We start from the raw sequence: 25,173 nt of genomic DNA, 5'->3' as shown, positions 1-25,173 counted from the left end.
CGGTAAACAGACATTTGTTAGGCGGATAAGAATTGACAGTAATTCATGGAGATGGCGTTGACGAGATCGTACGCCTTATAGTGGAAGACTGCGGGAAAAAAAACTATTTCGATTGTAGTTTGATTGCCTATTATCCATATCAGTGGAATGCAGAGAGGTTTTGACCACTTGTACCTGGAAATACCTGGAAATGAACTTCTGTTTCATAAGAAATTCTACGAACAGCTGCGCAGTTCCTTTGTCAATTTAGTGTGCTTCTCCAAAGCTCGCAGATGTTCGCAGAAGTTCGCAGAATAAATTCTACAACAGTGTTGTATTCAGAGAAATTATGGTCACCTTCCGCAGGGATTAGTGTCAATGCCCCAAGCGTTCATTCAAACTCGAAAACCAAAAGTGTAAGTACAATGAGCCAGAGAACGGATTTTATTTTTTTCCATGGCCAGTAAAGCAGATGTCGAACTCAACGGTAAGTGTCGAGGAATTCAAACGTGACCTTCCGGGTTCGGTATGTCAACTGCTACATGAGGGCGGTGCCTTTTCAAGGAAGCTTCATACGATATCTGGTTAATGCTTCAAACGCGTTGACTCGTATTTTGCTCCGGCTTGGGTAAATGTCTTTCACATCATCAGAAAGTGCTGCAGCTGTAGCATCAAGTTTCTGCTTCAATGTACAGTGATTGAAACAGATTACGACCGCCTTCAGGCTCGGTGCACCCCTCCCTGTTTCCGCGTTGTACTTTGGTGTAATTATAACCTTGCAGTTTATCAAGCGTCGATAGTATATGTTCATAGCTAATCACTGCTGCACGAACTCCATCGTAATGATCCCTCCGAATCACAAGTTTAAACCTTTCACGAATGCTTTAGCACGCCTGAGTACTTTCCATTGACTTGGCTTTAAGCATATAAATAAAACGTGTTCATAGTTTCCTAGGTTCCGCGACAAAATATACAGAAGGAACTTCGAGCATGCACGGACGGTATCAATTGCATGATCATCCAAACTACTAAGTCAATCATTGTAACTTGATAGATACAGACGTTTAAATAAGTTGTTTGCTTACGGCCTCTACGCTACCGCGAATCCTAGCCACTACTGCGTTGCAGGCTTTAGTACGATAAGATTTGATGCGCAATCAATTGTTTTTTAGTTCTTTTATAATTCGTTGCGTGATGTTAGTAGCCGTTTCATTTTCTGTAAAAAAGTCATTAGGACTGCTCCAATGTGCACGAGCTTGTGCTCTCTAGCTAGAGCTAACAAACGAGAGGTGCGACCCGTCCAGATGTTGAGAGCGCAACAGCTGCTCATATCAGCGAAAGCTGACAGCGGTTTCATTCATTTCATTTTTCATTTATTGATGCTGTCAGCCCAACTTTGGGCTATTACAGGAGTGGTAGGTCACAATACAACCAAAAATATATTTACACGATAAAGAAAAAATACAAAGAAAAAGTACATTTTGGGGCATGGCAAATACAGCATGTAATACAATACCCAGGTGTACAGTATAACCATTAGGCCAAGTTATGGTATGCGTACACATGTCCTTTTGATATTTTCGAGAAAATCGCGTAAAGATGACGTCCTTACTATTGAGTCTGTTAATAGATTCCATTGTTTTATTGCTCTCGGAAAGAAGCTGTATTTAAAACAATCATTGCGAGTAATTGGAGGAGGGATATACATACTGTGGCGATGACGAAAATAGTTACTAGGAGAGAAGTGAAAATAGTCATCTTTATCGATTTTAACATGGTCACGAATTATAAGAAAAAGAAACTTCAAACGATCATACTCAGTTCTAGACGCTACAGAAGGAAGTTCAGCAAGTTCACATAACTGGGTAGGAGAGTGAGAACGACGATATTTGTTAAAAATAAACCGTGCAGCAAGCCGCTGAATCTTATCCACCTTAGACTGATTAGATGAAGTGTATGGGTCCCACACAATTTTTGCATACTCCATAACCGGTCGAATCAAAGTTTTATATGCCAGGCATTTTACTTCAGGGGTAGCATTATACAGATTTCTTCTAAGCGACCACAAGGCTTTCTGTGCCTTGGTAAATACGTAATCAACGTGTTCATTCCAACGCAAATCCGAGGTAAGCTTTAAACCCAAGTATTTAAATGTTGACACTCTTTTTAACGCGACACCTTCAATGGAATAATTGTAGTCAATAATACTTCGTTTTCTAGTGATAGACATGTAAACCGTTTTGTCAGAGTTTAGAACCATTTGCCAGCTATCACACCAGTTTTTTACCTTTTGCAAATTTGAATTTAAATCCGTCTGATCGGCAGGTGATTCGATACGGTTATATAATGCGCAATCATCTGCGAAGAGTCTGATTGGAACTGTAATGTCATGCGGCATGTCATTGATAAATAATAAAAATAACAGGGGGCCCAATACACTTCCTTGGGGTACTCCAGACTCCACAGGCGAAAAGGAAGACCGGTATCCCTCACATGCGACAAATTGGTCTCTATGGCTTAGGTAGGACGAAAACCATTCAGATAAGCGATGGTTTTTGAATATAGTTTTAATTTTTAATAGCAACTTTGGGTGCGACACCTTATCAAAAGCCTTGGCCAGATCTAAGAATATTATGTCTGTTTGGCCTCGATTATTTATTGTATATGCGAGATCGTGAACAGTCTCTATTAGTTGAGTCACTGTAGAGAGTCCCTGACGGAACCCGTGTTGGCATTTGTTCAGGATATGGTAGTTGTCAAGGTAGACCAATAATTGCTTAGATACGATATGTTCAAGTAGTTTTGAACAAGTGCTAGTAAGGGAGATTGGCCTATAATTTTTAACGTCTGATTTGCTGCCACTTTTATGAATTGGGATAACTTTAGCACGTTTCCATACCCTGGGAAAGGAGCACTGGTTAATAGATGCCTGAAAAATTACAGTTAGAAATTTAGAAACCCACTCTGCATACCTTTGTAAAAATTCATTAGGGATTCCGTCAGGCCCCGTACTTTTTTTAGTGTTCATGTGGAGTAAGAGGTTAAATACACCCTGTTCGTCAATTTTTACATCTTGAAAAGGCGGCCTTTCAGATTCATCTGTAAAATCAGGCAGGAAGCCGTTATCGCGTGTAAAAACCGACGAGAAGAAAGAGTTGAAATCCTGTGCCTTCTTTCGAGCGCTATCTCCAGTTTCATGCGAACGAGAAGCAGCTGGGGGGTTAATATATCGCCAAAATTTTTCCGGGGCTTTTTTCAGAAAAGATTGTAATGTGACATTATAGAATCTATTTTTAGATTCTTTGATTGGCCCTTTTAATTCACGACTCATACTGGAAATGCAGCTTTTGTCAGTTGACTGGCAATTCTTTGAAGACGACTTTCGCTTCCGTGTTAGCTTTCTTTTTGCATGAATTATCTCTCTGGTTATCCAGGGATTTTTTCGTTTAGTTGTTTTTGAACGTTTTGGGACAAAGCTTTCCACACAGTGCGCGACCATGTTTGAAAAGAAATTCCATAGCTCGTCCACGCTTGCGCCAGAGTGGACAAGGCCTAGGAACTTATCTAACGAGACTTCGAGGTAATCTAAAATAGATACATCATCGGCTAATGTAAAATCCAAGAACGGTATTTTAGATGCACGGAAGAGTTTGCGCACAGACAAATTTAAAGACGTCACTACCATTTTATGGTCCGAAATACCGTCCTCGATGTCACAGCTCATAATAAAAGAACATAGGCGACTTGAAACGAAAACAAGATCTAAAATCGTTGAAGTTTCCGCGCCCACTCTTGTGAAGCCAGACACAATTTGAGTCAGATTATAATTAAATGCAATATTTAATAACTGCTCAGAACTCCGTACTTCGGTTCCTCCTGAAGAATTCGACGCCCAATCAATTCCAGCCAAATTAAAATCGCCCGCAAGGCATATGTTGTCATCTGGATGCATGTGCAAATTCATAAAGGCTTCCAAGTTTTCTAGTACTTCTACAGGGGAGTTAGGAGGCCGGTACATACCACCGATTAGCAAATTACGGTCGTTCAAGGTAGCTTTAATCCAGACTGTTTCGAGATTGCTTGGATCATTAAGTACCGTAAAAGGAATGTCGCTTTTCAGGAGTATAGCTACCCCACCCCCTCTAGTGCGCCGATCCTTTCTTATTATGGAATATCCGAGGGGCGTTACCTCAACATCAGTCACATACGGGTTCAGCCATGTTTCTGTTATTACCATAGCATCTGGATCGTGCTCAATTACAATGCTTTCTAGGCCAACTTGTTTGTTAAGTGCGCTCCTTGCATTCAGGTTAATGATCTTAAAGCATGCAGATTGATTTTGGTCGAGTCAGTCGGCACCCGAAGCCAAACGAAGTGCGGCCGCAGGAGCCTGGTGCGCGTACCGGCGGCTGTTAACCTCATCCCAGGCGTAGAGCACATTGTTAACCTTTATCTTGTCAAAAGCCCATGTTACCTTGGCTCCGGTTTTCCTCTCCTCAATTGTCGACTTCCACAAGTTTTTCCGAGCAGTAGCAACTCTTTTAGAAAAATCTTCTTGCACGCTGAACGGGGTTCCCTTTAATTTTGAGCAGTTTTTAAATATTTTACATTTTTCCCTGAAGTCCCCTACTCGGAGTATCACTGGTCGACATGTTCCTGGGACCTTCTTGCCTATCCGATGAATTCTTTCGATAGAGTTAAGTTTTTGTTTTAAAATGTTTCCAAACACATCGTCGTTAACCTTTCGCAGCAGTATTTCCTCAGTTTCAAGTCTGGCCTCTTCTATTCCTCTAATAATGTTATTGCGCTTTGAACGATTTTCGAGATCGTCGATTCGTTCCGACATTTGAAGGAATTGATCATCAAGATTTCTCACACAACCTTCAACAGTAACAAGTCGGGTGTTGGTGTCTTCGACACACTGTAGTTTAGATTCGATTGTTTCCAGTCGTTTCTGGACAACCGAAATGGCTGTCTCTGAGGTTGACTGCTTCACCTGAATTTCAGAAATTTTAGCAAGGATTTCTTTCTGCGTGTTGAGCATTTCTTTCACCATATCCTCAAGAGGCCCAGGATTCTCTTCAACATCACCTGATAGTTTTAGAAGTAGGTATGCTACTGAGAAACGTTCACTCGCACAATTTACAAGCGTGTGTGGACACGGCAACACCACTATGCAAGGATAATTACTACGAAAGCCGTATTTTCGGTCACCAACCTGCACATTTTTGGTTACCTTCAACGTGAGCGATGCATATTTACGCCCTCAGAGGTTAATAACCAAACCAGCTGCCTTTACAAAGCGGCATTCATGTGCTCTCACATTTTTAATGTAGGAGATCGGTGCTTCCTTTTTTAGACAGCGAAATTGGACGTATATTCGAAGTGAACCCTTTAAAATGTGCGCGTATATATTTGATGAGCATGGAAAGAGTAGACTAGAATTGTGCAGCCGATTTTACCTACACTAACTGAAAGCGGAGTTCTTGTTTACATTAGGCAGAAAAATACGCCCCAATGTAGTACTAACTGAAGTTATTATTGCTCACGGGTGCGTGTCGGCTTATTAAGAAGGCCCGAAAGTTAAAGGGCTGCCTTCGGCGTGCAAACATATCAAATGAACGCTTATGCGGTTGCGGGCTGCTATGTCGCAGGTGATGTATACAAAAAACATGTAATGACCAAATTCACAAAATGTTACACATTGCTTCTCTGGACTTTAAATTACTTCAGTCGTCATCTTTTAGCCGGAGGCAAACATCCATTCTGATGTTAGCCTTGTCACTGTGGGTGTTGCAATGAGGCCCTGTGCATTAGGCGTAGAATTCCATGACAGGTAAGGATGCATGCGCACATGAATACTTCATCGAACAAAACAGTTGTTCAGGAAGAACTGTACTACTGCTTAACGTTTGTGCAAAACCTCCGAAGCAAGTACTTGTTTCTATAACAAGTTTTATTGGGATAAGCATTAGTAAGGCAGAGCAGGTTCTTCTTGTGCTGGGCAGAAGGTCTCTCCGTTTTGACCATCCATCTGTTTCGCTTGATCTCGCTTGCTTGTTTGTTTGCCTCCTTTAAGAAGGTGCGTGCCCACAATGTGGATTGGCCATGAATCCGGAGGTTAGACGGGTGCGTTGGGGGATGAAGTTTCTGCGGGAAATTTATGTTAGGGAACAGTTGAAGTTGCACAATGAAATTATGTAGACAAACTGATGTTATAGACATTTTTGCTCTTAGAGCAAGACGTCAGGTTTTTGAAAGGAAAGCGAACTAGAGGGCCATACATAATATTTAGTTTAAATTCGAATGTAGTACAATAACAAATTATAAATAAGTAAGTTATCACGGTATTCTCATGCGTCAGAAAGATATTCGCAGGCGGCCATGGATACGCTCCTGTCCGTAAAGCCGAAAAGGGATGCCTCAAACGAGAGAAAGCTTTCAGTGTTTACAAAACGAAATTCTCAGCCCCTTTTTCTGGACTTCAAATAAAAGGCGGGTAAATTCAAACTGATCATTGGTTTGCATTTCTTAGCAGATGGGGCATCGAGGGGACAGCGCTAAATCAGAGCTGTGTAAATAAAATTTAACGCTGGAATACAGCATCGTAATTTTGTGGGGGCGATTGCCGATTTATGTGCTGCACACCATTTATTGGGCTAAAGGAAAAGCAAAAGGTTTATTCTGGTATTTGGAATGTCTTTTCTTGCACAGTACTTTCAAGGAGAGAATTTTATATATCTAGCCGCGGTGACAAGCAGAAGTGGCCAGAACACGCATACTTCTGTAGACGTGTCCCAGTTTGTTGACCATTTCGTGTAAAATAAAAACATGGTGACCTGGTTCTACCAATATAAAGCGCGCCAGACTTAAGGTGGAAGAGATTGATGATTCCAGCACATTTAAAAGTGTACTGCGTGAGCATGATGTGAGTGGTGTGCAACCAGACAACAGATTGGTCGCGAGTAAAGCTGTCGAACTATCTACAGGATGTTTTCGAAGAACGAAATTATTGCTATGATATAAAGTTTGTAAACAGGGATGAAGTGCCTCAGACAGGCTGGCCAACGTTTCGATAGGAGGACCTATCTTCGTCAAAGGCGGCCTCGTCATCCTCGGCGTGTTAGTTTTAAAGGGTTAGTGCAGTGACGTCACGTGCGGGTGTTGTCGCTGGCGGCTGGTTTTACAGAGAGAGATTACAAGAGGGAACAGGCGCTGTCGTCCGTCGTCTGTGAGCCTCATTCTCAAGACGAGGGGACAAGAGCGTGAGAGTGGGCACGCGGGGAGAAAAGAGAAAAAATAGAAGCAGAAAAAAAGCGAAAAAAGAAAAAAAAGGGAGGGGAGCCAGGGCGGCACCAAGACACAAAAAAGGGGGGGAGTGAAACAAAAAGAAAGAGAAAAATTAAATCTTTAAGAAATACGGGGCCTTGGGAGCGTGTTGGGGATGCGAAAGGTTAGGAGGTATTCAGGGGGAGTCGTTGGCGGCATGTTTTTGAGGCATTAGAACGGCCGGTCAAGCGGTCTGTGCGCGAGGCGCGAGTAACACAAGAGGCAGAAAAGAAGGAGAAAACCCAGACACACACACACACACACACACACACACACACACACACACACACACACAAAAAAAACATGAGTTGAAAGTGACTTGAGTAGCATAGTAGTAATAGGTCGAGTAATTTTGAAATAGTTAAGGTGGCGACGAGAAGTCTGCGGTGCAATGTATGGGGTGACTGAAAGGCAGCGGCATGGTCTTTCGAGGGGCACTGCCCCACGCGCTTAACATAGGTGTCTTTACGGCGGCATCCAGAAGGCGATATTCTGGGTTGATGCGCCGAAAAAGGCATATTGACTTCGGAATGTGTTGTCGAGGGGGTTTCAAGAAAAAAAGAAAAAAGATTAAAAAAAGGGGGGAGGGGAAAGGAGGGGGGCCGAAATCGGTATAACAAACAGGAGGGTGACGCGTGCAGAAGCGGGCGGGGGCAAGTGTACATGGAAGAAGGGGATCGTACAGTTGGTATAGACGTAAAAACCAGAAAGAGTACATTAAATTGAGTAGTAGGCAGGAGTGTTTTTTTCTTTTTTCTCGAAATGGAAGAGTAGGTGAGGTTAAGAATTAAAGTTCGCTGGTGGCCTAATGTGTTTTGTGTATTGGTTGAAGATATGAGAGTTTCAGATTTAAGTTACAGCTTTTAAAGATTCTAAGTTGCCGCGTGCCATATTAATTCCTGTCGGGTGTAGGCAATTAAACTTGTGTATGAGGTATGATTCCGTATATTTCCTTTCGCGAGGGGAACGGAAATTTGTTTGCAGTATATAGAGCCTTGCTTTGTCAAACATATGTCCATGTTCATTAAAGTGGCTGGCTACTGCTTTGGGTAAATTGTGTTTTGTGTCCGCGCGGTGACCATTGAGTCTTGTATTGATTTGTTGTCCAGTCTCACCTATGTATTGTTTGCTACAAGCGGCGCATTCTAGACAGTAGACTACGTTGCTTGATGTGCAGGTGAAAGCCGAAGTTACCTTGTGTGTGTAATTCGACGCTGTACTTTTTACTGTAGTAGTGGATTGAATGTGTTTGCATGTAGAGCACCTGGGGCGGCCACAGGGATTGGTTCCCAACTTCTTCTTTTTCTGTAGTTTGGCGTGCACAAGAACATCTTTAAAATTAGTGTTGCGTCTGTAGGCCACTCTGGGAGGGTCGGGAAAAATCTTCTTAAGTTTCTGGTTGCTGGTGAGAATCGGGTAGTATTTACTTAGGATGTTATTCACGTTTGGGAGTGCGTTTGAGAATTTAGTAGTAAGAAGAGGCATTGTTGTTCTTGTGATCCTCGGGCGGGGCTTGAGGACCTCGGCTCGATCAAGTTTGGTTGCAGCAATATAAGCTGTTTGAAGGTCACTGTTTGGGTGGTTCCTGTTTGATAGCGTTTCTTTAAGGTGATCGAGTCTATCTATGTAGTCTTGGTTTTCAACGCAAATGCGACGTAGTCGTGTGGCTTGGCCTTTAAAGATGCCTTGTTTGCAATGTCTGGGATGGTGGCTGGTATATTCTAGGTACTGTTGTTTGTCGAAAGGTTTCCTATACAGCGTTGTCTTTAGTTCACCATTGTCAATGTATATTGTTGTGTCCAGAAAGTTTATGCGCTCAGTTGAGGATTCTGATGTGAATTTTATTGTTGGGTGAAGAGAATTTAGAAAGGCTACATATTTATCTAGACTGTCTTGACCATGTCCCCAGATTATGAGTATGTGGTCTATGTATCGTAGGTATGTGTGGGGCTTGGTAGTGCAGTGCGATAGGAAATCTGTTTCTAGAATTCCCATAAATATGTTCGCGTAGGTTGGTGCAAAAGGCGTACCCATGCTTGTACCATGTATCTGTAGGTAGTAACTCTCTTCTAATTCGAAGTAGTTATGTGTTAGAACTAATTCAAGGAGAGACAGGTAGACTTCAGTAGAGTGTTGTGCACTGTGTTTAGACAGCGTTTGTTTTATCGAAGATAAACCATCAGGGATTGGAATGTTGGTGTACAGCGCCGTGACGTCCAGTGTTGCGAGAATTGTGTTGTGGGGTAGTGTGCCTTTAGTATTAATGTCTTCAATAATTCTCAGGAGGTGGGGCGTATCTTGTACAAATGACGTAAGTGCTTTTGGCAAGTCACCAAGGTAGTGGTTAAGGAATGTGGAGATGCTCTTTGTCGGGGTGTTGTTGTTTGATACTATCGGATGGCCTGGGATAATAGCAGTGTATAGTTCAGCGGATGGAATTTTATGAATTTTCGGAAGAAGGTAAAAACGTCCGGCAGTTTTGTTGTTTGGTTTAAGAAATTTGTATTCTGATGGTGTTATCAATTCATCAGCCAAAAGTGATTTCAGCCTGTTGGTAATTGTCACTGTGTAGGATAATGTCGGATCGTTATCTAGTTTGCGGTAATGTTCTGGGTTGTTTAGTTGTCTGTAAGCCTCGTGCTTGTATTTTTCTATTGGCCAAATAACTATACTTCCACCCTTATCTGCTTCCTTAGTAACAATGTCATTCCGGCAGCTCAGATTTGAAATGCTATGACTCTCCGACGCAGTTATGTTTTTAGGTCGCTTAGATGTCTTGGATTGGCTTATAATTTCTTTAGTGATAGTTTTAAGGTATATGTCAAGTTCTATGGCTTGTTCTGGTTCGGGAGTCCAACTGGATTGGACTCTAAGTGGTGTCGTCCTGGTGTCTGGTGTGTCTGCAAAAAAGTGTCGGATACGCATTCGTCGGGAGAATTCTGAGAGGTCCTTGCGAAGCTCGAATTCATTTATTGTGTTGTTCGTGGGGCAAAAGTTTAAGCCCTTGCTGAGTACGGCTATTTCTTTTTGACTTAATGTTTTGGAAATGTCTATAACATTGGAGCGGTTTAGTTCTGTGGAAATTTCCTTCCTGTCTGGTACTTCTAAGCTCGAGGTTCCTCTTGTCTTGGTGTGGTGGCTGTTTGGCTGGAAGGTTGTTTTTTGAATAAAATTTGCTTTTTTCCTTTGTTTTTGAACCAATTTTCTAGATTGTTTTTCGCCGTAATGTTCTAAATCTCTCTTCTCATCTGGTGTCAGGGTTATATTCCTAAGTCTGTGGTTAAAAGTTTCGATTTGCTCTTCGCAGTGTTCTTTGAGAATATTTAAAAGTGAAAGTGAGGCATTATGTAATGTTGTTTGCCAGTTTGCGCGACGGTGTGGTGGGAGTGTTCCTAGAGCTGGTACAGCCTTGAGTGTTAGGCCTTTAGGAATTATATTTTTCTCTGTGCAGCTTGTGTAGGTTTTCAGATGGGAGGTGTAGCTCACATGTTTTTTGGTAAGTTTTCTAGCCTGTAGGAATTCGGTGCTTCGTGGCATTGAAGAGTTATTGATTTGCGATGTCTGTCATTTACTTGTCTTCTTGCGGGTAGATTTGCGTGGGGTGTTTTTCTGTTTGGCCGGTTTATTATCGTATGCCTGGCTTCATTCGATCTCGGTCTCTGTTTGAGTTTGTGTGTGTGCAGGCAGGCGTGTGGGGGTCTGTGTGTAGACTTCGGTGGTGGGTTTTCTGTTGTCAGCTGCCATTGTGTCTGTTTGCATGGTGGTTGATGTCATTTTTGGTGTTATGTGTGCCTTCTGGTTCTTTTCACATTCCACTGTCTGTGTTCCAACTGTTCTTGTGTTGACTGTTTCACTTGTGCAGTGGCTTGCTTCACATTCCACTGTCTGCATTCCCTGTGTTCTAGAAGTGACTGTCGCAGTTGTATTGTTCGCGGTTGCATGTTCCGCAGAGTTGGTGGAGGTGGTATTTGAGGTGGAATTTAAAAGAGTTTTTCTGTACTTGTCCTTAATAAAGGACTTGATGTGTTGGGAAACTAGCTCTATTGCACTGCGGTTCAAGTGGAAGCCATCCCAAGCTAGGTGTACGTGTGGTGCTTCGTGTATTTCTGCGTGGTGCATGGTGTCAACATTCTTATGGACGTTTTCTAAGTTGAAAATTAGTGAGTGTAGCTTGTTAATATCCTCATTGTGTTTCATGAGTGCATTAGTTTGGTAGATTAGTGGGCGGTGTTCGTTTTGTAGGCGGGGAGCGACAGTCGTTATGGTTATATGTGCGTTTGGGCGAGCGGTTGGAATGGTTCTTATTACGTCGCTCATGGACTCTATCGTGTCCGCGGCGCTTTGTGTTCTTAGGTTGTTTGTACCTACATTGATAATAAAGTGTGTGGTGTCAGCTGGCGTATCACATACTAGTGGTAGAATATCTGATGTTTGTGCCCCACTAAGGTGTTTTATGTATGGCGCGTGTGGGCCTGGTGGAGAATGTTCCTTCAGGTATCTGTACTGGCTGTCTCCAAGGACTGCTACATGGGCAAATGATAACAAGGGGCACTTACCCTGTTCCGTCATCGTCAGCTGTCATGGAAGTCCAAAAACAAGAAAGGGGCTGTCAGATGGAATGGCACACTGTGATATAAAGTTTGTAAACAGGGATGAAGTGCCTCAGACAGGCTGGCCAACGTTTCGATAGGAGCACCTATCTTCGTCAAAGGCGCCCTCGTCATCCTCGGCGTGTTAGTTTTAAAGGTTTAGTGCAGTGACGTCACGTGCGGGTGTTGTCGCTGGCGGCTGGTTTTAAAGAGAGAGATTACAAGAAGGAACAGGCGCTGTCGTCCGTCGTCTGTGAGCCTCATTCTCAAGACGAGGGAAGGAGATTCTTGGTTGGGGAAGGAAGAATGGGGTTTAAGCGCAGCGCAGTAACTGTCTCTCAGCAGAGGACACCTCAACCGCGCTGCACAAGGGGAGTAGGGAAGGAAAGAGGAAGATAAAGAGCACCGAAGCAGCAGCAACACGCCAAGGAAGTACGGATGTGTTAGAGCCGGTCGGCGAGGCCGACGGCCTCGGCGAAAGTCAGGAGAGCGCGTAATAGCGTCCTGTGTCGCGAGGGGCAGCCCGAGGGGTGCAGGACAGCGTTCACAGTGTCGCACGTCAGTCCGTGCCCACGGTACACACGAGCGAGAGACGCGCGCGCAATCGAAAAGTTGGGGCACTCACATATCAAATGCTGCAGTGTCTCGATCGCGCCGCAGTCGCCGCAAAGGGGAGAGGGGGCTCCGCGCAGCCGATGCCGCCGCTCGGCGGGCCACACAGAACCGGTCCGGAGGGCGAGAAGGAAGGCGCGCTCGCGCCTAGTGAAGCCGGTCTGCGGGAGATGGCGCGGCGGGCGCCCCTCAGCCACTCGGTCGTCGGGATGGCGAAGCACCAGCTCCCGTCGGAAGAGAAGGCGCGCTGTGTCGAGTGAGCTCACCCGAGCTGTGAGCGCGGTGGATGGGTTGTGTGCGCGTCTGGCCAGCTGGTGCGCCGTCTCGTTCCCCGCGACCCCGACGTGCGATGGTATCCACTGTAGGCGTAGGTCGCAGCTCGGCTGAAGTGCGTGCAGACGGCAGGCGAGGCGCTGTGCAAGGGGCGGCCCGCGCTCGTCTTGTAGCAGCTGCTGCAGAGCGGCCCTCGAGTCGCAGAGAATCGCCGCGCTGGTGATGTGCGGCGACTCCTCGAGGATGTCCGCAGCAAGGTGCAGTCCTGCGAGCTCCGCCGTGGTGGAGGAGGCACGGTAGGAGAGCCGGCACTGCCTAGAGACGCCAAGGTCCGGAGCAACACAGGCGGCAGCCGCCGAGCCGTCGGCGAGGACGGAGCCATCGGCATACAGATGCGTCCTCCCTCCCAGGTCGTCCACGATCATGGCAGCAGCCTCCTGCTGTACAGCGCAGAGAGGCGTGCGATGTTTGGAGCGGACGCCCGGGAGGTCGAGACGCACGTGAAGTGGTGCGCGCTGATGAGGCGGTGGCCAGGACGGCGGTACGGGCGGAGTGTCAACCACGAGGCTGTCAAACAGCTCGCACACTGTTCCCACACGAGACAGGCGTAGGGAACGGAGTAGGGACAGGATGGGGCCGGCGTCTGGGGCACGGGAGAGGCGCTCGAGGTGGCCGAGAGCACGCAGGTCAGCCGTCAGGGAGACGGGCCACGCACCAGTCTCGGCGAGAGTCTCCGCAACCCGCGACGAGCGAGGGAGACCGTGGCACATTCGCAGCACTCGACGATGGTCACCGTCAATGAGTTTCCACAGCCGGGCACTGACGCGGCAGAGGGGCAGCGCGTACAACACTTTGGGAAGCGCCACTGCTGAGTAGATCGCCGCCGCGAACGACGAGGGGCAGCCGTCTCCACGGGCGAGAAGGGCGCGCACCGCACTCTCCACTCGGCGCATCTCCGCTCGTAGCCGGCTCACGGCGGCGAGCCACGAGAGGCGGCTGTCGATCGTGAGCCCCAGATACCGCACCGTCAGGCGCCAGGGCAGGGGCACTCCGTCGACGAGCACGCAGCCGGTGTGCCGGCGAACACTCCGGGGGTGGATGAGGATGGCCTCGGACTTCGTCGACGACAGCCGCAATCCGATGGCGCGCAGGAAGTTTGCGACGATGTCCAGCGCCGCCTGAAGCTGGGTTCGCATCGCGGCCGTCGCAGAGGTCGGCCCGCGCACGAAGAGCGCGATGTCGTCCGCGTAGAGCACAGCGCGCACAGGGAAGCGGCCCGTTTTGGGAATGCACTCGATGATGGGCGCGAGTGCAAGGTTGAAGAGAAACGGGCTCAACACGCTTCCCTGTGGCACACCGCAGCTCACAGGGCGGGGCGAGCCGACCGTCCCCCCGACACGGACAGCAGCTGTTCTGCCAGCAAGGAAGGCCTCGATGTACGCGAGCAGCCTGCCCTCCACGCCGAGAGCCCGCACGGACGAGAGGATGGTGTCGTGAGGCAGGCAGTCGAACGCACTCTGGATGTCGAGGAGCAGCAAGAAGGCGGCCTGCCTGTGCAGCCTGGCTTGCTCGAGGGTGCCGACGACGACAGCAATACAGTCCGCCGTGGAGCGGTGAGCGCGGAAGCCGCACTGCTCGGGAGGCAGAGCACCGCGGGCATCCGCAATCCACTGCAGGCGAGACAGAGCCATCGCCTCCATCGTCTTCCCTGGTATAGACGTGAGGGAGATGGGCCGGTATGAGGCGGGGCTATGAGGCGGCTTGCCACGTTTCAACACCGGGACCACAACTGCATGGCGCCACGAATCCGGGAGGGAGCCGCTGTGCAGGACGTCGTTGTACGCGTCGAGCAGGAGGCGGCGTTGCGGCTCGTCCAGGTTCCGCAACATCTGCCGCGTGATCCCGTCCGCCCCAGGCGCGCTGCGGCATCGCCGGCCGCGCGACAGGGCCCGCTGCAGCTCGTGATGAGTGAAGTCACTCTCGCACAGGCTTGTTATTGCCTGCGCGTGGTTTGAGTGAGCTTCGCCCCGCACGAACACCGCAGCGTACAGCGCCCGCAACACAACCGTGGGCGCAGTGGTAGCCGGCGCGGAGGCAGCAAAAGCGTCCGCTAGAATCTCGGCGAGCTCCAGCTCACTGATCCCTCGCGCAATGGCGATGGCCTGCACGGGGAACCGCGGTGTCTTCGGGTACAGCAGGGCACGGAGGACTCGCCATCCACGGCGCTCGTTGCTCGGCTCAGCGAGTGATGAGCAGAGGCGGGCCCATGATCGGCGGCGAAGCTGACGGGCGTGTCGTCGGCACACAGCGTCCAAGCGGTTGTACAGCGTCCAGTCCGACATGGCTCCGCTACGGATCGCTCTCCGCTGAGCGCGGCGGCGGGCGGCGCGCACATTGAGGAGCTTGATGTCTGGGCAAGGGCTGCCGGCGGGTACCGCAACACGCGACGAAGCACGATTCGCGCACTCTGCGATGTGCGCGAAGAAATCGTCGCCGCGCGGTGTTTCGGCACAGAATTCACGGAACTTGGTCCAACGCACGACCGTGTAAACACGCGTGGCGCCGCGACTCAGCCGCACAGGGGAGAGCGAGATGGGATAGTGGTCAGATCCCGCGGTGTCCGGGGCACGCTGCCACTCGTATGAGCAGCGCTCCGAAACTAGCGTTAGATCAATCACTGTGGCGCTCCCGCCGCGACGGACGAAGGTGGGCTGACCGCTGTTGATGACGGCGAGGCCCGCCGCGCCGGCCGCGCCCATCAGGTTCTTCCCCCGAACGTTCGTCTTGGTAGAGCCCCAGCTCACGTGATGCGCGTTAAAATCACCGCAAACCACACAGTCACGCGCGAGCGAAGCGGCGAGGCGTGACAGGAAGGACATGTCGCACTGCAGAGCGGGGCGCACGTACACGCTCGCAACCGTCGTATCGATGCCGCGCACTCGGACGGTCACGGCCGCGCACTCAACCGCTGCACAACACAGACGTTCCGTGGCGATGTGGGCGTGCGGGAGTGAGTCTCGCACAAACACCGCTGTGCGAGGGGGGCCAGGCGGGTGCGCCGCGTCTGTGCAGGGCGCCGCGTCGCAGTCGTCGAGACGGCACTGTGTGGGGCTGCTGTATCCGATGTAGCCGGGCAGCGAGACCTCCTCTGCACGCACATACGTTTCCTGGAATGCGAGGACATCGTAGTCGTGCAGAGGCAGCTGCTCGGCCAGCTCGGCGCGCCTTCGCTGCAGGGAGTTGCAGTTCCACTGCAGGATGCGCGGCCTACATTCAGCAGTGGTTCTGGCCATGATGATTCGGCTGCTGTTGTAGAGCCACTGCCTGCAGGCAGATGGTCCGGAGTGGGTGGTCAGCTGGTAGCATGGCGCCGACTGCCTGCATGGTGACCAGCAGGTTTGCCACCAGCTGATCCACTGTAGTCTGGCCAGGGGGGGGGGGGGGCAGGATTCTGTGTCTCCTGGCGGCGGGGGGCTCGAGGGGCTGGTACTGGACGCTTGGGAGCGGGACTGGGGCCCTTCAGCGCACTCGCATACGTCCGCGCCGAGGTTGTTGGCTGCTGCTCCTCCCGGACCGCTGCTCTGACGGCACGCCTCGATAGTGCTGCGGTGGATGAAGCCATAATGGTGGCCACCTGGCGTTCTTCTTGCCATTTGGGGCAGGCGGGAGTGTCGGCCCTGTGGGGGCCGCCGCAGTTCCTGCAGCGAACCGTCTGGCAGGAGGCGCCCTTCTCATGGCTCCTGCCGCAGGAAATGCAGTCGGACGGCCAGCTGCAGGATTCCAGCACGTGCCCGAAACGGCCGCACTGGCGGCACTGCACCGGGCGGGGCCTGGCCGGCCTCACCCTGAAGCCAAGCTTGAAAAGGCTCAGGCGTTCTGGGGAGACCGGCCCCGCGAACCGGATGGTCACGGTGCTCCCGTCGCGCGTCACCGACAGCACAGGAACGCTCGACACGATGGCTCCCAGCAGGTCAGCATCCACAGGTAACCCGTCCACCCCGTGCAGGTACCCGGTGCTCTGGCCGCGCACGGCCGGCAGTCTGGCAGTCACCGAGATTCCACGAAGCTCGGTAATCGCCAGCAGCTCCTCCTGGCACTCGCGGGTGGTGGTGTCCGCGGCCACGATGTTGCGCCTGTGGTTGACGCGCACCGCAGCAACACCAGCCCGCGAAGAGAGGGTCGCCGCGAGTTCGAGGCGCGGAGCTCCCTTGAAGGCTCCGCCGGGCGCCGAGGGACGGAAAAGCACCGTACCGATGACCGCAGGGTCCACCGGGATCGCTGCAGTCTCGAGTGCCTTGGCACGCCGCCGATCGCCCTTCGACCGCACCAGGATAAAGCCGTCTGCATTCAGCTCGCGCGCAGGTGGCGCCGCACTCTGCAGTGCCGCCACAGGCATGTTGGGAGTGGCCGGTGAGCGCAGCGAGTCGCCCGCAGGAACAGCTGGCGAAGGTGATACAGCAGCAGGATCTTTCCTGTGCTTGCGCTGCTGGTTCTTCCCCTTGGGCTTCGGCCGCGAGGCAGGCTGGCGTGGCGGGCCCTTGAGAAATTGCGCCGCCGGGTGTTCTCGGTTCTGCTGTGAGGCATCAGCGGGAGCTTCGTCCGCCAACTCCATAGCGTCGGTGGCGCTTTGGTTCCCAGCCGGCTCGCTAGCAGACGACGCTGCCGGGCGCGCGCCGCCCTCCGGAGCAGACGACGCTCCGAGGGAGGAGTCGGGCGCGCCCTCGCTCGGAGGGGGCTCGAAGGAGGCGGCGTCTAACTCGGCGGGGTGCCGAGAGATGGCGCCCGCGCTTTCCGCAGGGGCTCCCTCTTGGGCGGCCGGACGGGAGGGGCTGGCAGCTGTTGCGCAGGTGGTGAGCAAAATGGCGCTGCCCTGGTCGCCTTGCTCCACGTGGCTGCTGGCTGCAGCGTGCTGCTCCGAGCTGGCTGGAGCGCTCAGCGGCTGCTTTCGACGCATGGCGTCCTCATCGTCGTCGCTCTCCATTTCGCGAGCGCGTTTTCGGGAGTTGGTCAAGTCCATATCCTCGTCGTCAGAGGATGGCAGCGGGACCGAAACGTGGGGCTCCTCGCTTGCTGGAGGGCCGTCCGCGGGAGGCACCAAGGTCACTACGGGGGCTGATGGTGTCGTGGCGTCTCGTGGGGCATCCTCGGGCCGTGAGGGAACCACGCGTGGACCAGCGGTGGTGTTGGGTCGTTGTCGGAGCCATTCGCCCAGCATACGAGAGGCCCGTACATGAAGTTCTTCAAAGGCGCGTAGCTCGTCGAGGGAGGCTGGGCCGAGCGTCACACGGCTCAAGCTTGCGTGGCGCCGGTGGCGCACGGGTGGAGAAAAAATAGAAGCAGAAAAAAGCGAAAAAAGGAAAAAAAAGGAAGGGGAGCCAGGGCGGCACCAAGACACAAAAAAGGGGGGGGGGAGTGAAAGAAAAAGAAAGAGAAAAATGAAATCTTTAAGAAATACGGGGCCTTGGGAGCGTGTTGGGGATGCGAAAGGTTAGGAGGTATTCAGGGGGAGTCGTTGGCGGCATGTTTTTGAGGCATTAGAACGGCCGGTCAAGCGGTCTGTGCGCGAGGCGCGAGTAACACAAGAGGCAGAAAAGAAGGAGAAAACCCAGACACACACACACACAAAAAAAAACATGAGTTGAAAGTGACTTGAGTAGCATAGTAGTAATAGGTCGAGTAATTTTGAAATAGTTAAGGTGAGACGAGATGTCTGCGGTGCAATGTATGGGGTGACTGAAAGGCAGCGGCACGGTCTTTCGAGGGGCACTGCCCCACGCGCTTAACATAGGTGTCGTTACGGCGGCATCCAGAAGGCGATATTCTGGGTTGATGCGCCGAAAAAGGCATATTGACTTCGGAATGTGTTGTCGAGGGGGTTTCAAGAAAAAAAGAAAAAAGATTAAAAAAAGGGGGGGAGGGGAAAGGAGGGGGGCCGAAATCGGTATAACAAACAGGAGGGTGACGCGTGCAGAAGCGGGCGGGGGCAAGCGTACATGGAAGAAGGGGATCGTACAGTTGGTATAGACGTAAAAACCTGAAAGAGTACATTAAATTGAGTAGTAGGCAGGAATTTTTTTTTCTTTTTTTCTCGAAATGGAAGAGTAGGTGAGGTTAAGAATTAAAGTTGGCTGGTGGCCTAATGTGTTTTGTGTATTGGTTGATGATATGAGAGTTTCAGATTTAAGTTACAGCTTTTAAAGATTCTAAGTTGCCGCGTGCCAAATCAATTCCTGTCGGGGTCACTGAGTTGGAATACAGTGAACTCTCACTTGAGTGAACTTCAAGGGACCGAAGGAAATAGTTCACTTAACTGAAAGGTCATGAAACTGAATATTCACTAGACCAACATAAGACATGGCATACAGAGTCAAAAGTTTGAAGTGCAATTCATGGAGCAAAAGACATGGCATCCATAGTTTTAGTAATGTGTGAAACAGAATTTGTACATATCAACAAGTACAAGGTTCATAACAGTTATAATGCTGCCTGTGTGTGCACATGCGGAACCGACGAGACTGGAAAGAAAGAGACGACCACCATGCCACAACTAGCCGGTCGGAAAAAACAGACACCACGTGCCTTGTAATGTGACAGATCGCCGCTTTTCTCTGGCGGCGTTGTAAGCGCCTGCGATGTTACTTTGTTCATGGCCTCCGAGATTACATGCATGCTCATCTTCTGCCGGCGACCTCGGAGGCCATGCCTCGTTGCTGTTCGTTTTCCGTGCCACCGCTTTGCTCCTGGGGCGCTGTAGCCCCAGCGACGTTACACTGCCGCTGGAATGGTGGTTTCATGAGGACGGGCATCGGTTGCGCCTACAGTGCAGGGCGCAAAACTTCGTTAAAAATAAGCCTTGGTCATATGAGGGAGTTCGTTAAACTGAAATATTGACTGTTCCGAAATTCGTTAACGTGAAATATTTTTGCATAGTATCTATAAGAAAACTGCCGGGGATATTTAAAAGGTTCGTTATTAAATATTCGATAAACCGACGTTCGTACAACTGAGAGTTTACTGTAGTAGGCCTGACCACGACAGCATGACGAAGGTAACAATAAAAAGCTAGAATGACGACGATTCATCGACTACGGCAGCATTACTTTGGTGGTATGACAGCGAATGCATGACGAATGCATGAGGACGATGGTGTATCGACGACGTCGCGACGGCTGTCGAATTACACAGCTAGACTGACGGTTAATTAACGATTATAAGGACATCGCAACGGCGAGTGCATACCTAGATTCTTGCGCTATTAAACAACTTGGCGCACTGTGTTGGGATAGAAAGAATGACGACGGCTGCATGACGACAGTAAGATCACAAAGCTGGAACGACGACAGTGGGACGGCAAGGCTGACATCACAACTAGGATCACATACGTAGTTGCACAAGCACTTGGCCAAATTGAGCCGCTGGCTCAGTGTGAGAGGCTAGATTGGTAGTTAGATAGGCTCAAAACAGCTGAAGTAGGCAAACATTGCCATTCGCATTAAAATTGTTGATACCTCGGGTCACATTTTATTGCGTTGGGAATTACAATGACACTTCAGGTGTATTTCCTTCGACGTAGCCGTCGTAATGTTTAGTTTAAACTTCAAAAGAAATAATATCACATCCAGCTCTGGGTATGCTATAGGTGTGAGGGACAGGGTGGGAGGCAGAACCGATACTGATGGGGCTTTGATGCGTGCGGTCTTGGTGCGTGCTCAGGTTGCAGGCCCTGTGGGCGGGCAAGCGTTCGGGCGGCATGTGAACGCCTGTCTCCTCTAGCCATGCCGTTGCTGTGAATAGCGGCACGTGCTGCAACATGTCTACGCACCCTGCGCACCTTCCCTTGAAAGTAATTTGTCACTGAGGCTTTTAGCGTACGAAAAGGGACGACAGACACAGGCAAGACGCGGAAACAGCGCTATGTGTCCGCGTCTAGAATACCAACACGCCCTAAGCTACGCTCTTTCAAGTAATCTGTGGTGCGTAAAATAGGAGCATAAGCTCAGGTAGCTCGTGACTTCGCATGCGCTTCTTTTCTGGACACCTCGTGCTGCGAGTCGCGCAATAACAAATTTAGGTCCTTCACGTCAACGTTTTGACTGCAAGCGTCCGGGGTAATCAAGTGGAAATCTCTCCATTTTTGCTTTGACCTGCCTAGCACCATGATTGCTATTTCATTTGCATATGGAGGTTTAATACAGTTCATAAGGTCAACGAAACTACAAACTTTACTTCGATACAGCAGCAATTTCTTAAAGAACGTATGCGCCATGTTTCCACAGTAGCGGGGAATCGCCTTGCTTCAGGCAGCGGTCTTTTGGTGCGGATATCGCTGCCTGCAAATTCTAACACCTCTCCTGTGCCGAGGAACCCACCATGTAAATTTCCTTCGTGGTCCATTGACACTTCAGTGTGAAGGTTAGAGAGGAAAAGCATTCGGAAGACACGGTTAGGACTGCTTACGTGTAGGAATCCGAAAGCATTATACCGCTTCTAGACCTCGGAATGCCATGAACACGTTCATTTTATATGGCCAAGACTTGTCGCCACCTCCCCACCATTGGCTGCGAGGTCAAGGCATCACGGCGTCAAATGGCTGCGACGTGAAGTCTGCAATGATACACACACTAGGCGCACTCACAGTGCATCATAACCATGGAGCTGGGGAAGCGTAAATTTAGAAAATTTAGAACGCGTGAACTTAGAAAATTACATTTTGAAATCATTTATTTGACTCTATTTACAGGAACCTCCCTGAAAAATTTGACGTCAATCCGCGCATTTTTTGCGTGTTCTTGCTCTTTGCGCCGTTGGCGGTTTTGGTACCATCTTTTGGTGACGCCGATGCCTGCGGATTTTCGCACAATGGGGCATACACTATTTTACCATTATTAAATATTCCTGGGCAGCGTTGTAATATCTTGCTCTAGACATATTGCTCTAGAAAAGTTTGCCCTATATTATCATTGCACCAGGCTGGTGTGAATGTGTTCGAAAGCAAGATGTCCAAGCGGGTGTCATGAGGTGCAGCGTTCACCGTGAAATTTAAGCTGACTCTCCTATTACACCTACATCATGCGCGTGTAAATGCCCGTCTGCGAGTGTTACCCTCTCCGCACTCATAGTCACCCATCCGCACTCTCATAGTCACTGTCATCATAGTCACTCTCCGCACTCATAGTCATAGTCACGGTGGCGTAGAGAAGCAGCGGTGGCGTAGAGGTAGAACACCCGCCTCGCGTGCAAGAGGTCCGTGGTTCGAATCCCGGTGCCGGCAATTTTCCACCGGATTTAAAAAAAAAATCCGCGTGTTGACAAAATTGCATAAACAGGCCTGGAGTGTGGCCTGATCCCGGTGACCAGAACCGGTAACGCACTCCCTCACCAGAGCAGGATTGGCCACCCTGGTGCAGTACTTGGCCACAACCTCCTATATGAACAACACAATCAAACCCCGGCCCTCAGTCCCCAGCAGCTGCGAAGCAACTGACCACGGCGGCGGTCAGACCTGCGACGCTGCAGAGGGTGCTAAGAATCACTGGCTCCGGACAGGCCGCCATTGGAATATGAACCTGGCAACGTTTAACGCTAGAACGTTATCTAGTGAGGCGAGTTTAGCAGTGCTATTGGAGGAATTAGAGGGCAGTAAATGGGATATAATAGGGCTCAGCGAAGTTAGGAGGCCAAAAGAAGCATATACAGTGCTAAGAAGCGGGCACGTCCTGTGCTACCGGGGCTTAGCAGAGAGAAGGGGACTAGGCGTAGGATTCCTGATTAATAAGAATATAGCTGGTAACATACAGGAATTCTATAGCATTAACGAGAGGGTGGCAGGTCTTGTTGTGAAACTTAATAAGAGGTACAAAATGAAGATTGTACAGGTCTACGCCCCTACATCCAGTCATGATGACCAGGAAGTCGAAAGCTTCTATGAAGACGTGGAATCGGCGATGGGTAGAGTGAAAACTAAATACACTATACTAATGGGTGACTTTAATGCCAAGGTAGGCAAAAAGGAGGCTGGAGACAAGTCAGTGGGGGAATATGGCATAGGCACTAGGAATATCAGGGGGGAGTGATTGGTAGAGTTTGCGGAACAGAATAATATGAGGATAATGAATACCTTCTTCCGCAAACGGGATAGCCGAAAGTGGACATGGAGGGGCCCGAACGGTGAGACTAGAAATGAAATAGACTTCATACTCTGCGCTAACCCTGGCATCATAAAAGATGTGGACGTGCTCGGCAAGGTGCGCTGCAGTGACCACAGGATGGTAAGAACTCGAATTAGCCTAGACCTGAGAAGGGAACGGAAGAAACTGGTACATAAGAAGCCGATCAATGAGTTAGCGGTAAGAGGGAAAATAGAGCAATTCCAGATCAAGCTACAGAACAGGTATTCGGCTTTAACTCAGGAAGAGGACCTTAGTGTTGAAGCAATGAACGACAATCTTGTGGACATCATTAAGGAGTGTGCAATGGAAGTCGGTGGTAACGCCGGTAGGCAGGATACCAGTAAACTATCGCAGGAGACGAAAGATCTGATCAAGAAACGCCAATGTATGAAAGCCTCTAACCCTACAGCTAGAATAGAACTGGCAGAACTTTCGAAGTTAATCAACAGGCGTAAGACAGCTGACATAAGGAAGTATAATATGGATAGAATTGAGCATGCTCTCAGGAACGGAGGAAGCCTAAAAACAGTGAAGAAGAAACTAGGAATTGGCAAGAATCAGATCTATGCGTTAAGAGACAAAGCCGGCAATATCATTACTAATATGGATGAGAAAGTACAAGTGGCTGAGGAGTTCTATAGAGATTTGTACAGTACCAGTGCCACCCACGACGATAATGGAAGAGAAAGTAGCCTAGAGGAATTCGAAATCCCACAGGTAACGCCGGAAGAAGTAAAGAAAGCCTTGGGAGATATGCAAAGGCGGAAGGCAGCTGGGGAGGATCAGGTAACAGCAGATTTGTTGAAGGATGGTGGGCAGATTGTTCTAGAGAAACTGGCCACCCTGTATACGCAATGCCTCATAACGTCGAGCGTACCGGAATCTTGGAAAAACGCTAACATAATCCTAATCCATAAGAAAGGGGACGCCAAAGACTTGAAAAATTATAGACCAATCAGCTTACTGTCCGTTGCCTACAAACTATTTACAAAGGTAATCGCAAATAGAATCAGGAACACCTTAGACTTCTGTCAAGCAAAGGACCAGGCAGGATTCCGTAAAGGCTACTCAACAATAGATCATATTCACACTATCAATCAGGTGATAGAAAAATACGCGGAATATAACCAACCCTTATACATAGCTTTCATTGATTACGAGAAAGCATTTGATTCTGTCGAAACCTCAGCAGTCATGGAGGCATTACGGAATCAGGGTGTAGACAAGCCATATGTAAAAATACTGAAAAATATCTATAGCGGCTCCACAGCCACCGTAGTCCTCCATAAAGAAAGCAACAAAATCCCAATAAAGAAAGGCGTCAGGCAGGGAGATACGATCTCTCCAATGCTATTCACAGCGCGTTTACAGGAGGTATTCAGAGACCTGGATTGGGAAGAAATGGGGATAAAAGTTAATGGAGAATACCTTAGTAACTTGCGATTCGCTGATGATATTGCCTTGCTTAGTAACTCAGGGGACCAACTGCAATGCATGCTCACTGACCTGGAGAGGAAGTAGAAGAGTGGGTCTAAAAATTAATCTGCAGAAAACTAAAGTAATGTTTAACAGTCTCGGAAGAGAACAGCAGTTTACAATAGCCAGCGAGGTACTGGAAGTCGTAAGGGAATACATCTACTTAGGGCAGGTAGTGACTGCGGATCCGGATCATGAGACAGAAATAATCAGAAGAATAAGAATGGGCTGGGGTGCGTTTGGCAGGCATTCTCAGATCATGAACAGCAGGTTGCCATTATCCGTCAAGAGAAAAGTATATAATAGCTGTGTCTTACCAGTACTCACCTACGGGGCAGAAACCTGGAGGCTTACGAAAAGGGTTCTACTCAAATTGAGGACGACGCAACGAGCTATGGAAAGAAGAATGATAGGTGTAACGTTAAGGGATAAGAAAAGAGCAGATTGGGTGAGGGAACAAACGCGAGTTAATGACATCTTAGTTGAAATCAAGAAAAAGAAATGGGCATGGGCAGGACATGTAATGAGGAGGGAAGATAACCGGTGGTCATTAAGGGTTACGGACTGGATTCCAAGGGAAGGGAAGCGTAGCAGGGGACGGCAGAAAGTTAGGTGGGCGGATGTGATTAAGAAGTTTGCAGGGACGGCATGGCCACAATTAGTACATGACCGGGGTTGTTGGAGAAATATGGGAGAGGCCTTTGCCCTGCAGTGGGCGTAACCAGGCTGATGATGACTCATAGTCA

The sequence above is a fragment of the Dermacentor albipictus genome, chromosome 7 (assembly GCF_038994185.2).
Source record: "Dermacentor albipictus isolate Rhodes 1998 colony chromosome 7, USDA_Dalb.pri_finalv2, whole genome shotgun sequence".
Classification (NCBI taxonomy): Eukaryota; Metazoa; Arthropoda; class Arachnida; order Ixodida; family Ixodidae; genus Dermacentor; species Dermacentor albipictus.
This window is presented reverse-complemented; position numbering follows the sequence as displayed.